The sequence below is a fragment of the Phasianus colchicus genome, chromosome 21 (assembly GCF_987193195.1).
Source record: "Phasianus colchicus chromosome 21, bPhaCol1.hap1.1, whole genome shotgun sequence".
Lineage (NCBI taxonomy): Eukaryota > Metazoa > Chordata > Aves > Galliformes > Phasianidae > Phasianus > Phasianus colchicus.
The window spans coordinates 1,671,541-1,686,929 of NC_143456.1; the positions used below are offsets into that span (position 1 = coordinate 1,671,541).

General features: G+C 46.6%; 1 protein-coding gene across 4 annotated transcripts in view; it reads left to right on the forward strand.

Moving 5' to 3' along the window:
• Positions 1-15,389, forward strand: part of LOC116228206 (S-adenosyl-L-methionine-dependent tRNA 4-demethylwyosine synthase TYW1-like) — a 78,662-nt gene that overhangs the window by 45,022 nt on the left and 18,251 nt on the right. The window lies entirely within an intron of this gene.

Below are 15,389 nucleotides of genomic sequence, written 5' to 3' on the forward strand. Positions count from 1 at the left end.
ATCACTGGCAGAGCAGTGTGTGTCAAATGGGACAGTAAACTTTGCTGTGAGTTTAAAAGGATGGATGTGAAATAAGCATAAGACACGAATGTAAGGTAGGACTATAAGATAGGAGATGAGGAGGTTATGAGAGAGTAGTTTTCCTAATGAAGGTGATGCTGAAGTCAGGCTGCTAAGGAAAGACTGGAGATTCAGAGGCAGCTGGGAGGTCAGAAGTCCACGTGTTCTAGTTTTCGTAGATTCCCTTGAAACTGAGGTATATAAAGGAGGTGAAAATGTATGTGCTGGAGATGAAGGCTCTGGTTGCCCTCTTGTGATGTACAGCTCAATGCCTCTGTTATTTCTGGAAGATTCAGTCAAACCAATGGGTTTGAGCATAGTTGTGATGGTATCCCTTCACACTGCCAGCACTTTGGGTCTGTCCAAGAGCCAGCTGGTGCCCTGAAGGCATGGGCTCCCATCTGCTGCTGTTGGCTCACAATTCAGTCCACCATGTTACAGGTTTTAATTGTAAGTAATGAATCACTCATGGTCCCAGCATCATATGAGGTAGTAGAAGTGCTTCATGAAGTGCCTTCCCTCTCCTGGTTACTGACACTGTGCTCTGATGGAACAAGCACTTCACTGTTTTGGCAGAAGTTTTTGTGCTCCCCGCTGAGATGAACTGACAAGAGAGACTGTTTTAGCTGAATTAAATTTTCTACCTTCTGAGCTGACTGTGTTGGGCCATTTTCTGCCAAATAATGTTAGGAGACTCTGAAGACTCAGTGTAACTGAGTGACACTTCTGCAAAGGCATGTAGGTTTATCAACATGTTTGTAGGTACCAGCTGATCTTGTTGAACCAAGGCCAAATTCTTAGCTGACTGAAACTAGGTATAAACCCAATTAAGCTCTCTCAGTGGAGAAGGCTGTGGAAAAAGCAGAGGGGCTGAAATACCAAGAGCAAAAACACTGAAGACTTTTGGGAAGCTGACTTTGCACATCACTTGTCTCCCACCTCTCGTGACCCTTAGTAGAGGTGGTTCATTCCTTGCTGTGCGTTGGCAGAAATTTCCTAGGGAAGAACTGAAGGTGAACGTATTGGCAAGTCAGTCCATACGGCTAAAAATACTCTGGTGAAGGTGAAGAGGAGGTAAAAAGCAGCTCAACTACCAGGTGCGTTTTCTCCTAAAAGCAACTGCTCTTGGAAGGGTCCTTGAAGCACTGATAACACGAGAGCCAATTATTAGTTGCTCCAGTGGACGCTATGCTGTGCTGCCAGCCCCAGCTTAGCTGCACGTTGCATCATCAAACAGAGGCAGCAGCAAGAAGCTGCTGTTTGTAAGTTTGTCCTTCAGTGTTGCTTGTAGCACACAGAAATCATCTCAGGCTGCTTTGAGGCAGAAGCAACTTCTGAAGTGCCCTGTGTTAACATGTGTGCTGTTGAGCACCGTTCTGTAGGGCTGTGATGGCTGGAGAGTGCTGAGAGCTGATGCCTTGACTGCTGTTCCCAAGAAGTACAGTTTATATTTCGGAGTGGATGGTGGAGTGCATTGTGTTGGGAAAGTGATGCTAATGCATCTGGAAATGAAATACAAGCCCAATACTTTCAGATAGCCTGGGAAAAAAAAAAAAACAACAACCCACCCAAACAATAGGTTTGTTCAGTGTAATTCTCCCTGGACTGGGACAAGCTGGCATTGCAGCTGATATAAGTCAGTGCTAATAAGAATCACAGGCTTGATCTGGGAGCATTTGAAAGAATAGAAATGGGCACAGCCCCAACAGGTGCCATGACTTGCTGTGCTGGTGTGGGGCTGTGCATGGTGCTGCAGGACCTGCATTCGGAGATGGCAGTGAATCGTTCCCAGTGTGCTTCCCCAGCACCATGCAGTGTGGTGGTGGTGGCTGCTGCGGTGTTTGCATGGCACGTTCAGGAGGAAAAGAAGTAATTTTTTTTCTTTCTGTAGCAAACCACAAGAAATACAATCCTTGTTCTTTGGAGCTAGTTTTTTTTGCCTTTCTGGAGCAGTTTTTACTGAGATGGTCTTGTGTTGGCTTTTCTGTGCTGAGAAATGTTTCCCAAGAGAGGAATCTGTTAAGCAGCAGGTGGGCTCCCAGAAGACTGTTTCTCATTGTGCATCTTCTGCCCTCCAGATGAAATTGAGAGGAAAAAGAAGGATGGTCTGCACAATTTAGAACATGCCCTTTCCAGACACTGTTTGAGAGTTTCAGAGTTGTCCTATGGCAGCTTTGAGTTCATCAGAAGAAGTGCGAGGTGCCGTGGTGTGATGGATGAGCCATTGGATGAGGCACCAGGGAATTGCAGGTGAATTGTTCTCCTGCAGATCAGTAAGGTGTATTTTGGTGCTGAAAAGCGTTTCTTCACAATGCTGTATCCAAATGAGGAATAGGTGTTAATTGAGAGCAAGGGCTCAGAAGCTCGAGAGGGAGGAACTGTATTTCCCTTACTCCAGAGTTTTCGTATCAAGCTGATGTTTTATTTTTTCCCCCAGAGATGCCATTAACCAAATGTACTGCCTTAGGATGAGAGTAAGGAGCTGACACTGTGAGCTCTGATAAATGGACCATGAGCCTGCTTCTTTGTTTTTCTGACTTGGTGCTCTGTTTCCCTTGCTGTTACTAGAGCAGGTTGAGCAAGGTGTGGAAGCAGTGGTACGTGTTGCCTATCAATCACAGATGTTATCCTAAGCAGCAGGGCTGGTGACTGAGACAAATGCCCTGCTGCTGGTACACAGAGTGGAGATGCAGTGACCCCAGGTTGCAGAAGCACGTACAGATTTCTACAGGAGCACACTGAAAACAAGTGGAGAAAAGGTGGTGTTGGGCATACCAGCAGAACATGCCCTGTTTGTGGCTCAGCATTACTCTGCAACTAGTTTCCACCTGGCTGAGAAGTAAGGTAACTCCTGAAGGAAAACATGGATCTTGGTGCTGGGATCTGCTCCTCTTGGCACCTGGATGAGCACTCTCCCAACCTTGACATGGTGTCACCTCCTCTGTCTGTGTCGTCTTGACTTAATCATGATAAATCCTGTCCTGTCCACTCGGTACAGTGTACCTCAAGTACTTGCTGTGCTGCCAGACACCAAGTGGGCACTGCTGAGCTGCTTTAACTTTCAGAGGACGGGTGCCAATGTTCTCTGAACAAATCGGAGCCATGCACGAAGCAAATGGGGAGGGGAAAAACAAACTCTTTAGGTTAATAGATGTTATGGCACTGCAGGATGTGATGACGAAGCAGAACCTTATCCTTCCTGTCCTTCCAGGAGGGTCACAGAAGAACAAAAGAAATGGCTTATTGGCACTTTCTGGAGGTCAGGTACAGACTTGTCTTTATACATCATACGCTGTTCTTGCCTTAGATCTTGGATAAAACAATGCCGTCACTTTTTTCTACTTCAGGAGAATTAAGATTTCATGGAAAAACAGGGTCATGAGTAAGGTGTAGCAGAGCTCTTTCCCTATTAAAAAAGGACCATCAAAAGACAGTTTTGTAGCTCTACTTCTCCCTGCAGATCACACACCTGGCAGTGCATTGCCCTTCTGTGGATTTTGGTGCCTGTGGCTGCACGCTCCTTCCCCTGAGGTGGTACAGAAGGCACATCCAGAGACAGGCACAAAATATAAAATAGTGCTGTCTTCCAGTACTGCATGTTGCTGACAAGTCGTTCGTTTTCTAGTTCTGGGTGATGACACCAAGTTGCATGTTTAAAAGTTTCAGGCTTGCATCTGGTGCTGTTTACTTTGGTTGTCTTTTCCTTCCTTCAGAGCTGCCCCTGGCTTCTATATGATTACAAGCATAGCATAAATGCATTGAGTTGCATCTTTGTAATGTTGCATGTTGTAGGGCTTGTTGTATAATAAATGGTATTAATGATTGCTTTATGAGAGGAGTACAACTGATTTGCATGGGGATTATTTGCGGTTAGTAGGGAGGGGAACTGGTTTGTAGAGCCCAGTCTGGTGTGTGAGCAGGGTGACTTTTTAAAGGAGAAATTAAATGAAAATCTGCAACAGATGTTAGAATCAGTAATCAATTTTACCACTATAAATTTAGAAGAATTTGACTCTTCTGCACAGTAAATGCTCTCCACCAGCTGTGCGCTCATTTTAATGGTTTTGCTAATGAGACTTCTGGTGTAAGCCTTTTCAAGTGAGTGTTATGGAGGTACAATGTTAATATTAAGTTATGGTGTCTGAAAGACATCACCTCCTTTCAGCTTAGCGCAGAGCAAGCAGCAGTCTAAGTGAGGCTTCAGCAAGATTCTTGGCATCACAGGCAGTGCAATCTTTCTTCTGCTGTCTGCTCCAGTATCTCTTAGTTTGCTTGTAGGCAAGAAAAGGGGGAAACGTTCATAAACACACTCCATCAAAATGATATGATTTTCAAAGTTACTTTACCGTCTTATAAAGAGAGGATGAATCTGGTTGAGAAGTCAAGGTGCCTCAAGGCTGGAGCACAATCTGTGCTGTCCCACTGCTGCACGGCCCTGTGATGGAATCACAGAATTGTTAAGTGTTGGGAAAGACCTCCAGGGTCACCTGGTCCAACCTCTGACCATGTCCCTCAGTGCCACATCTCCGTGGTATCCGAACACCTTCGGGACAGTGACCCCACCATTTTCCTGTGCAATCTGTCCTTTCTCCCCATCCGCCCCTCCTGCCTTGGCTGCTCCTTCCAGGGAGAACAAGAGCTTCAGAGAGGCCGCAGCTCACCTCTTCTGCTGCTAACCCTCTCATTTAGATGCATTCACACTTCCTGGATATTTTGCCTTGAGACTCCTCCTAGAGGCTGCAGGAGAGCTGGACACTTGGTTTTGAAAGGATTTTGTTGGAGGTGATGCTCCGTTGTGCAGCGTTTGGCTCTGGGAGCCAGTGCTGCCCTGGCAGCTTCTGTGCGCCTGGGAATGACATCTCACTACTTCATTCTCCCCTTGTGGAGTGGAGCAATGGTGCTCATTTAAAGCAATCTGGGGAGGAGCAGCATGTGTGAGTTTTTGTGCAATCTTAAAAAGGAGAGAATGCATATAAAATTCTGCTGGTGGCATCTAGAGAAAATAAAGTTATATCTGCAGTTTATTTTAAAGCACTTTTTTATTTCAGCCTATAAAGTTGAAGTAGCTGGGCCAAATGCCACGAGTTAGGGTTGTGTGGAGCGTTGTGTAATGTTTCATTCTGCTGAACACATTGCTGCTGAATTCCTCTTCTGACTGACTGCGTATCAACGTTTCCTGCGAGGTGACTGAGATCAGAGCATTCATTTGGGTCAGTGAATCCACTCGTTTGACATTTCAGGAGGGATGAGTTGACAAAGCAACTGCAAGACTGATCTGTTTTCTCATCTCAGGGTGAGTGTAAAATTGATGCAAATGACCAAATAGGTTCTATGGGAACAGAGAACCGAGCCCCAGCAAGGTGAACCCAACCAGGGGGATGGATTGCTTTGGAGGGCTGAGAAATCCTTTCCAAAGGAGTTAACTGCTGTGGGTCCTCCACTTCTCTTTTAGGGGCAGGATTCTGGCAGGTAGGTGTAACACTGTCACTGTCTGTGACCTCCTGACCCACGTGCCCCATCCCTTATTTCATCACTGCTGACATCACCCCTACCAAGCCTGGTTGATTTGCAGACTGTGTTCTTGAGAGCCAAGTTCTGTGTTTTCTCCTTGGACAAAAGTGCTGTTAGATTTGCCAACGTAAGAAATGCAGAAATCACACCACATGGAGTCAGAGTCTTCTGAAGCTGCTGTGAGTTGCTGGAGTGCCTTTCAGATAAATTTCTGGGATTTATTGTCTTGTACATACTTAAATACAGAAGGCTGGTAATTAGTAAAAGGTCAAAGCAAATTGGCAAATCAAAGGTGATTTATTTCTCATTTCTCATGCAGCAAAGGCTTTTGTGATGGGCAAACTTGGCTTCCCTCAAGCCTTTCAGTTCAGCCTTTCGTAATGCAATAGATACCATTGCTGTACTGAACAATTTGGGAGGAGTCTCCCTTTGCTATTATCCCAGCATAGCTCTTGGCTACTCATCAGTCTGGTGGAGGATCTGGGATCTCTATGAGATGCACTGTAAGGCATCCTGAACTGTTTAGTTCTAAAACCAGAGACGAGGTGAGGAGAGTGTGCTTACAAGGGGTGAGGGATGGTACCCTGTGCCTAAGGCATGCATTTGGGCAGGTATGTGCACTTAGCTGTTCCCTTTCTGCTCAGTAGGAACAAGAATTTGGTGTGACTTTGGATGGCTTCTGCTGCATAAAGTGTTCTCTTTCCTCTCCACCCAGCTCCTGCCAGCTGAGGAAATCCCTCTGAATCTTCTCTAAGTTCTGCTGCTTTTAGTGCAGCTGTTTGAGGACAGCTGATGTGCAGATGTGACTTAGCTGTACTGCGCTCCAGGTGAACTGGGGGCAGCAGGGCAATGCACAGGGGCACATGAGAGCTCTGTGTGATGCCTCGTGCACCTGGTGGCAGAGGCACTGAGGTGCTGCACAGAGCAGCAGTGACAGCCCCTTTGCAAGTAGGAAGGGTGCCTGTCCTGCTGTTTGCAGGCTTGGTGGTGAGCACCATGATGCTGGCCTTGAGCCTGGAGCAGCTTCGTTGGGGGTGGAAATGGATAGGGCTGGGATTGAAGAGTTCATGTACCACCATCTGCTCTGCAGTGGCTGTATTCCACAGTTTTTCCTGGAGTTTAGCTGTGGGGAGGGATCCTCATGTCTCTTGTGGCACTGCTATGCCCCAGCACCAAGCAGGAGCACTATCAGCCCCATCTCCTGCTAACAGGTAAGAGTTCTAATGGAACAGGCAGCTGACATGCTGAGGGCCTGCTTACCTTTGCATTACATTCATTACTTTAGGTTGTAGACCCCCGAGTTAAGGCTGTACAAGATTTCTTTCTTGCAAAGAATGTTTCCCCAGTAAGAGCAGATCCACTTCAGGCTCCTCACTTGTGTTATTTGTTCAGTGGAGTGGGAAATTGTGGTGGAGCTTTCACTTTTGTTTTTAGTTTATTTGGATAAACTCTCCTCCTAAAATGTAATCCTTTGCTTCACAGACAGTGAGAGTGGTCTTAATGGGATCCTTGCTGTTTTATGGCAGATGAATCTCTGCTCTCATCACTCCTACAGGTTGCATTGCTGGTTTGTTGTTTTGAGACAGCTAATGTCCATGTCATGAATTCTTTCTTCACTTTCCAGCCACGATGTCCTCCAGTTTTCATTATCCTGCATCTGCCAACTTAAACCATCGTTGTGATGGGATCTGATAGAATGCAGTTTGTTCTCCTTGCCCGCATCCCCCATTGCTGAGCGTAAAGCACTGATTTTCAGGACTGCTCTATGGGAGCCCTGCAGAATGTCAGGGGACATTGTTTCCCTGGCTGAAATTTCACACCACAGAGGTCCATAACGAAGCATCTGAGCATCTGTCTGGGTGTGTTAAATAACTGCTGGTGTGGCTTAAAAGTATGGAGCACCTGGCAGCTGCCATGGGGAGATTGGGTTCCTCCATTGGATCCGCATGCTGGTGAATGTTCAGTACCTTCTTTAGCCAGAAGTATTTGGCTGAAGTTGACCTCTTTTTCAACTGCTCTTAACCCTCACTTACTTTATGCAGATCGGTGCCATTCGGGCTTTTTCCCTAAGTTTTCTGTTAAGATATTGTGCAATATCTGTTCAATATCTGTTCAAAGCCAGTTTCTTGTCTCTTCTCCTTCGTCCTTGCCTGTAGTCTATTTTAGTATCACCCTTCTCACAACCCCAGGCGATGCTCAAAGCCTGGCTGGGACCATCCTGCACAGAGCAGCACCGAGCTTTGCTCTGTTCTAATGCTGATTTGAAGTTACATTGTACTGCATTTTTTCTTGGATATAAATCTTACGTAGCTCCTTGAAACTGTTCTAGATAGAATAAAAAGCAGTAATTAATCGCAGCAATATTGTCACTGGTGATTTAGAAAGGTAAGTGTATTAAAAGATGGATAAGGGGCAGTCATGGTTCTGATTTACTCTGAAACATTCTCAGGTCTCAGAACAAAGCTGTTACTGTGCATGGCTTTATTTGTAGAGATTTTAAACTAAAACTGGGAAATTACTACCGAGGTACAAAGCAATAAAGTAGATTATAGGCAATAGATGGCAAGTACAGGAAGAATAATATGGAGAGCAGCGTGACTTAGGATGCTCCTTCAGAAAGGTGAGAGGGAAATGCGTATTGCTGACAGGAGCTTTTTGAGCTTTTATTTTCAGGGCTGTAGAACAGTAAGAAATATGTGGCGTCTGTTAGATACAGCATTTCAGAGCAGTTTCCATACAGCTGTCGTGTTGGGAAAGTTTGGGCAAGGAGGTGCAGGGCAGCAGTGCTGGGCGCAGGTGGGTGCTGCTATGGAGCGCTCCTTTTTTTGAGCAGCAAAGCTGAATTCTGAGCTTTGCTCTGGTTTTACAGCAGAGTAGTTCATGCACTAATTATCCCATGGTAAAATGCACCTTTTTTAGCAATGAAGACAAAGCCTCGGCTTGCTTTAAACTGCTGTATTAATAGCAAATGCTCAACAATGTATGTCTTAGTAGATACCTACGCAGCACAAACTATTCAACTTTTTCGCTTTAATGATGGCATTAGCCTGAAGAAAGGAAGCTGAAAACTTCTGTGCTCTGAGCTGAGTTAATCTTTGAAGGAAAAAAAAAAACCCTCTGTTGTGCAAATCTGCCCAGCAGAAGGCTCACAGGTGCTTGCATGTGACTTTAGGAGGATGCCTCTCATTGCAGTGCTCAGGGCTGGGTGCTGTGATGGATGAGCCCGAGCGAAGGGGCGAGCCCTTCATTTAAGGGGAGGGTCCTGGTTGTCAGAAACATAATAGATTAATCTGCCATCGTTGCAAGGGTGCTGAGTCTCTTCCTGCTGATGCCCTCCCAGACTGTTGTGGGCCAGGAGAGGCAGAATGTGCCTCATAGGCTCTCTGAACCTGCGGTGTCTCCAGGCTGAACTGGAAGGCTTTGGAGAGCTGTGGAATCTGGGGTGTGCTGCCATTTCACCTTTCCCTTTGCTGCATTTTGGATCTTTCATCCTTCATGGGTTTTATGCATAAAGATGCGTGCTGCTGAATATGGTGAAGAGATGCTTGGCTGCAGGGATTTTTTTTTTCCCCGATCACATCCCTGCGACAAGTAATTTCCAAGTGTGAAAATTGCTTTGATATCTTTATTCAGGACATGCTTGCCTAGCAAGGCGTTGCATAACCTGAGCACAGGAGGCAAAGCAAGTGGCTGTGGGATGGATGGTCCCACTGTGGGGTGGCACGTGCTGTTAGCTATTGGGCTGTTTGCTGCTCCTTGCCAGCTGGGAAGCTCTAAAAACGTAGTGGGAAGTCAGCTCGCGAGTTGAGACTTCAATTGGAGGACATAAAAATATTAATGAAACTGAAGCTGGCTTTTGAAGTGGCTTTCTCTTTATCTTCTGACACCTGCTAAGGGTCTGTGAAGCTGGGTGAGGGAAAGAGCAGTTTTTGCTTGGAGTCTGCACTACGATTTCTTTTTTCCCTAAGATTGCGTTTTGTAGTTAGGAAAAGCAGTTTTCCTATTAGCAATATTGGTTTTGCTGCTTGTGTGTCTTTAGCTGTGAAATATGGATTTATTCTGATGGGTGTTTGAATGTAAAATTTGGAGTCTATTGCTAGAAGGGAGGTATCTGAGTATCTGGATGTCTGGCTGTAAACTAGGGATTCTAAACCAAAATTGGGGTTTTGTATTAATTTCCAAACAGAAGGAGAGTGTTAAGCTGTGCCATTAAAAGAGCACGTTCAGGTGACCATGAGCTAAGGAAAGGGTCTTGTTGCATCACCCAACCCATCCCACCGTGCCCCCTGCTCACATCCCTTCAGTGCCACATCCCCACAGTTCTGGAACCATCACCTCCCTGGAAACCCATGTTGTAAGAATTGTAATCTTGCATGATTCCCCTGCACCACCACTGCTTGCCCACCCCTCCTGCTGTCCCATAGGGTCAAATCCTGCTGCTGCCACCTCCCTGCCCAGCACTCAAAGTATCCATCCCTGCAACGTGCCAGCATGCTCACCTCTCCCTCTCCACCCCCAAGCCTGGATCTCAGGTGGTTTATGAAGAATAATGTTACTTGATCTATGGGAAAATGAATGTTGAAAAGGGAATTAAAAAGAAATGATTTGGGAGGGGAAAAAAAAAAGCCCATAACTCTCTTGGTTATTGAAGCAAGAAGGGAGCACTTTGTCAAGCTGACATGCAAAACCTTTATTAACATATTCTGGGACAGTGGAGGCCAGGAGTGCATCACCTTGTGGGCTCTGCCTGAGCTGTGCTGGGTGGTTTGGCTTTGAGATGTGGCCAGAGGGAAAATCTGTGTATACAGGCAATGCTTTTAAGAGTTGGAACAGTTTTAGGTTGGTTTCAAAGGAAGAGGGAACTGCCTCAGTCTCAGTGGCTTAAACTGAGTCTTGACTGCCCTGGGCAGGATGGAGAAAAGAGCCACATCAGTCTGCTGGCCCCAATGCTGCTTTGAGTCCAGGCAACAGGTGCTACAGGGACCTGGGCATGAAACAAAAGATTTTGGATTTCAGAACCAATTAAAGAACTATTTTGTTATAGTAAGTATCCTTCCCCCACAACTCTGTTGGTTTATTTGTTCCTTCTGCCCCATTTTGGTATTCAAGGGATGCAGTGCTTTGTAGGATAGTTTGGGAAGAAGGTACTAAGAGCTGCCTGCAGGGCAAATCCTGCTTTCCCCCAGGTTGGTTCTTCATTCCTGTGTCTGAGGTGTTCATTATGGCACAGAAGGCCAAGCTGGTCCTTTTTGGACCTTGTTATATAAGCATGACCATTGCTACATCATTTTAGAATGCACTGAGAAGTCGTGGTACCCCTGCTCAGTCTGCTGCTGTGTGTCCTCCAAAGAATGAGGAAAGTGAAAAACGTGGGGAGGGGCAGCCATTCATACCAAGGGCGTGCTCAACATTTTCCTTGTTTGAAGATATTTCTTGGTCAGTAATCTCTATTAAGGTGCCTTTGACCACTACATACAGTCCAACACTGCTGTATTTTAGGGAATTCTGCTGTGATAATCGTAGCGGAGGTCTGGGAAGGTGAAGGCTATTTGTGTATAATTACTGAGTCTTTCCTTTATCTGAGGCCCCAAGTCCTTCTCCAAGGGCTCCCTCAAGGAGTTCTTGCAGTCTGTATTCATACCTGGCATTGCCTGACCCAGGGGCAGCACTGTGTGCTTGGCTTTGTTGAGCCTCTTCTGCTTCACACGGACCTGGGCAGGCTTGAAAAGTGGGCCCCCCTGGATGGCATCCCTTCCTTCCTTCCAGGCTGGGCAGTAAATGCCCCATGCCCTGCTTGCAGTGGCCTTGCTGTGCTCCTTGTAGAGACAGAGGAGGAGATCCTGCGCAGCAGAGCCCAGTGCCTTGCCTTGCAGGGGGACTGCAGCTTCATTAGGTTCCTAACTGCAAAAATAATAATCCTTTCATAGCCCGTTATGTGGGTGTTCCCTTTCACAGGTCAGCTTTTTGTAGAGCATGCTCTTCAGCCATGATCTCCACAAGGAAAAGGCTGAAAATTGCTGATGGATGCTCCCAATTTGCACAGCTGGATTAATGTAATGGCTCAGAGCAGCAGGATGCTGCTGTTGTGATGCACTCCCAGATTTTATTGTATTACCTTCTGCAAGTTAATTCTGACTTCCCCAGCCCTGCATAGCTTTGCTTTAGCATACCTGGCTGCTCCTTTCCCTGTGCTCCTGGTTCTTCACAAAGGTCTGAACTGCTGGTTTTCTGCCTTCCCCTCGACTGCAGCCTGCAGGAAGGTCCGTAGGGCTCCTGCTGTACTGAGGCTGCTCAGGCACAGTGTGTGCTTCCCACTGCCACCCCAGACCCTTTTGTTGTGCAACCTGTGCCTGACCAAAGGGAGCATTCTCTGAAGCACTGAATTGCTCACTGGGAAGGTGCTGCCCTTGGTCTTCCCCCCAAAAGAGACTTTGGAAGAACGTGTTGTTACACTGCCCTGGCAGTGACGCAATTTGCTGTCCTTCAGCTTGTGCCCCTCGTCCCTTTCCCTTGCTCTTGGAAGGATCCTCTTTCACCAGGTATTTCTTTGCAAACAAATTTTGTTTCTTCTTCCATCCCCTTTCCTTTGCCACCCCCTGCCCTGCTCCAGCGCTTGGACATCCATGTGTTGGGCTCCTGAGCTTTCTCCACGTTCCCAAGGTTTGTTGCTATATTAACTTTCTTTTATACACGTGTTATTCTGAAGTGAATCAGAGTTGTTTTTCCTGGAAACGTGGGGCAGAAAGCATCACAGTCTGTTTTTATATCCTGGTGTTTTAGATCATTAAATTCTCAGGGTTTAAGCTCTTATTTCTTGATTTTAGTACTTAGGAGAATCTCCTGTGGCCCTATTGTACAACCAAATACAAATAATCTATTAGTAAAACAGCACTGTGTGTTTGTAAGGATTACTTTGCAGCATTAGCCCCTCAGTCCCTCTGCCAGTATGAAAAGGGCATTAAACTATTAGAGTATCCAGAGGAGAACTATGGAGATGGGGAAGGATCTGCAGGACCGTGGCCCTGAGTTGCTGGAGCTCAAGGAGTGGTTGGGCAGTGCTCTCAGACATAGGGTTTGTGTTTTGGGTGGTGGTGTTGAGATCTTTGTGGGTCCATCCAACTTGGGGTATTATTCTGTAATTCTGTGGTTCTTTGACAAGCCTTTCTCTATGCCACAAGGTCCCATTGACAGCCTTAAGTGCAGGATTGCCTGATAAGAACCAAGTGCATTTGTTTCATTTTTAACAACCGTGTTTGTTAATCTGCAAGCTGATTTCATGCATGCTTGAGTAGAAAAGCCTTGTGGTTATTTATTTTTAAAATGCATTGCTTCTGTTCTGTTCTGACAGGGAATGTGAGCAGCTCGCTCCTGAGCCACAGGCAGTGCCCCAGGGGGGTCACCTATAGGCTGTGGGTGCTGTTGGCACATTGCCCTGCCTGCAGGGACAGGGGGTGACAGTGTCATTAATCTGCTGGCACTACCCATAGGTATACTGATAATCTTCTTTCTGCTTAATTCCAGCCCTTGAGACCAGTTTCTGCCTGGGCCTGTCTCCACCATCCCATTACCTGTATGTTGTCTTCACATTCACCCAATAATGAGTGGCAGCTACACCAAGATTGTGAGGATTTGCAACACTTTGCCCCACCTCCCACCAAAGATTGCCCGTGTTTCTTTGCTCCCTGTCATTAGGGCTTTCTGTTGTCCTGTTATTTCTTCCACCAGTGATGCAACACAGTCATACTCACTCCTCTTCTACTTCAGCAGGAGAGATTTGCCCCAGTTGCTTCTTGTCAAGTTTCTCTTTCCGTACCCAACTCAGACATCTGGGAATCTGCTCTTAACATTAGCCCCAAATAGAATCAGTAAGGTTGGAAAAGTCCTCTGAGATCCCCTAGTCCAACCCCAGCCCACCCCACCATGCCCATAACCACATCCCTCAGTGCTACATCTCCATGGCTTTGGAACAGCTCCAGGGATCACCTGGGCAGCTGTGCCACTGCAGCACCACTTTTTCAGAGAAGAAATTATTTTTGATATCCAACCTGATCGTCCCCTGGCACAACTTGGGGCCTCGTGTCCTGTTGGTAACCTACTACTGAAATAACCAGCTGGAAGATGATGCGTTGCGTTGGACTGCAGTGGGATGCAGTCCTTGGGGCTGGCCCTGTTGGCTGGGTCTGTCAGTGGGCTCTGAAGGCTGCTGCTGGGGTGGGACTTTGTTTATTGCTGCCTGCCTTTGTTTATCAGTAGGAGCTGACCTTTGGGGAGACATTTCTTGACTAATTGGGTGCCTAATCATATCAGGCGATTGATGGGCCTGCATGTACCAGTTGTTCTCTTGTTGAATGTTTTCCCTCTGGTTTCTTCTTTCCTGTTAGATGGTAAATGATGCATTTATTTTTGCAGCCTCTCATTTCTCGGTATGTTTTTATAAGCAACGTGTAAAGCAGAGGCTATGTGTTTCAATTCACGTAATTGACCTTCAGTAATCATTCTCTCAGTAGTTCTTTAATTAAAGTTACTCTTCCATAGACTTACATTAAAGACACTGCATTACAAAACTATTTTTCTCAAAACACCATTGGATCCTTTCAGGAATCCAGTCCTTTCTTTGTCTCCTGGTGCTCGAGGACATTGGGCTGTGGGCAGTGGATGCCCAACAGCCAAAGGATTTGTCCCTTGCTGTTCTCAGGTTGCTCGTGGATCAGAGGCATGATGAGAAGTAGAACAGGGCTGGATTTGAGGCAGGCAGTGGGAAATGCCCACTTGATTTGGGGAGGGGTGTTGGGGTATGTTTTTAACAGAGCCTTGAGCTCAGAGCCTGGGATCTGCTCCTGACATGTGGGATGCTGTATGCAGGTAAAGGTCTGAGGTTTTGTGATGAGAAGCTGTTTGATAGCAGGTGTCCTTATGGTCTCATTGATCTCTGTTGGGGGGAAAAAAAAATGGAATAAGCTGAGTAGTGTGCATGCTAACCCCAGCTGGTTGTTGGTTTAGGGCAACCTTGTGTCACAGGCACCTTACCGGCAATAAGTAAGGGAGAATCTCTTAATTCAAGGAATGGATGCATGGGATCATAGAAGGGCTTGGGTTGGAAGGGGCCCCAAAGATCATCAAATTCCAACCCCCTGCCAAAGGCAGGGCCACCAACCTCCAGATCTCGTACTAGATCAGGTTGTCCAGTGCACATCTAACCTGGTCTTAAGCATCTCCAGGGATGGAGCATCCACAGCCTTTCTGGGCAGCCTGTTCCAGCACCTCACCACTCTGTGAAAAACTTCACCCTGGCACCTGGGTCTCTTAATTGAAGGAATCTCTTAAATTCAAGGAATAACTCCAAGGAAAAGTTCTCAGGGTGCTGTCTGGAGCTGTGCATGGGGATAAGCCTGCTGGCAGTCTGAGGACGCACTGGTGTGGTATGAAGTGGTGGTGCCCAGATAGCTCTGCACAGGGGTTGTGCTGCTCCCATAGCCACCAGCACTGTTCATGCTGTGTTTGTTCCTGGTGTGCTGTGCTCTGCACTCTTTTTGACAGCAAATCATAAGCACGGAGCATTGCCAGTGTTTCCTGGTTGGGATTTTCAATGGTCGCTTTGTGCTTCCGATAAAATTCTGCATGACCAACCACAGGAGAGTCTTTTCTCTGCCGTGTTGTACCTAATGTGCTGGAAGAATTATCGGGCAATGCTCTCAGTGTTCTCAGCAGTGACCAAGCCAGGCGATCCAGCTGGAGGAGAGAAAACAGCTGCAGAGCAGCTCATGGGAAGATTTTATGCCTGCGGAAGCAAATCAAAGAGAAACCTCCTGGTTATTTTC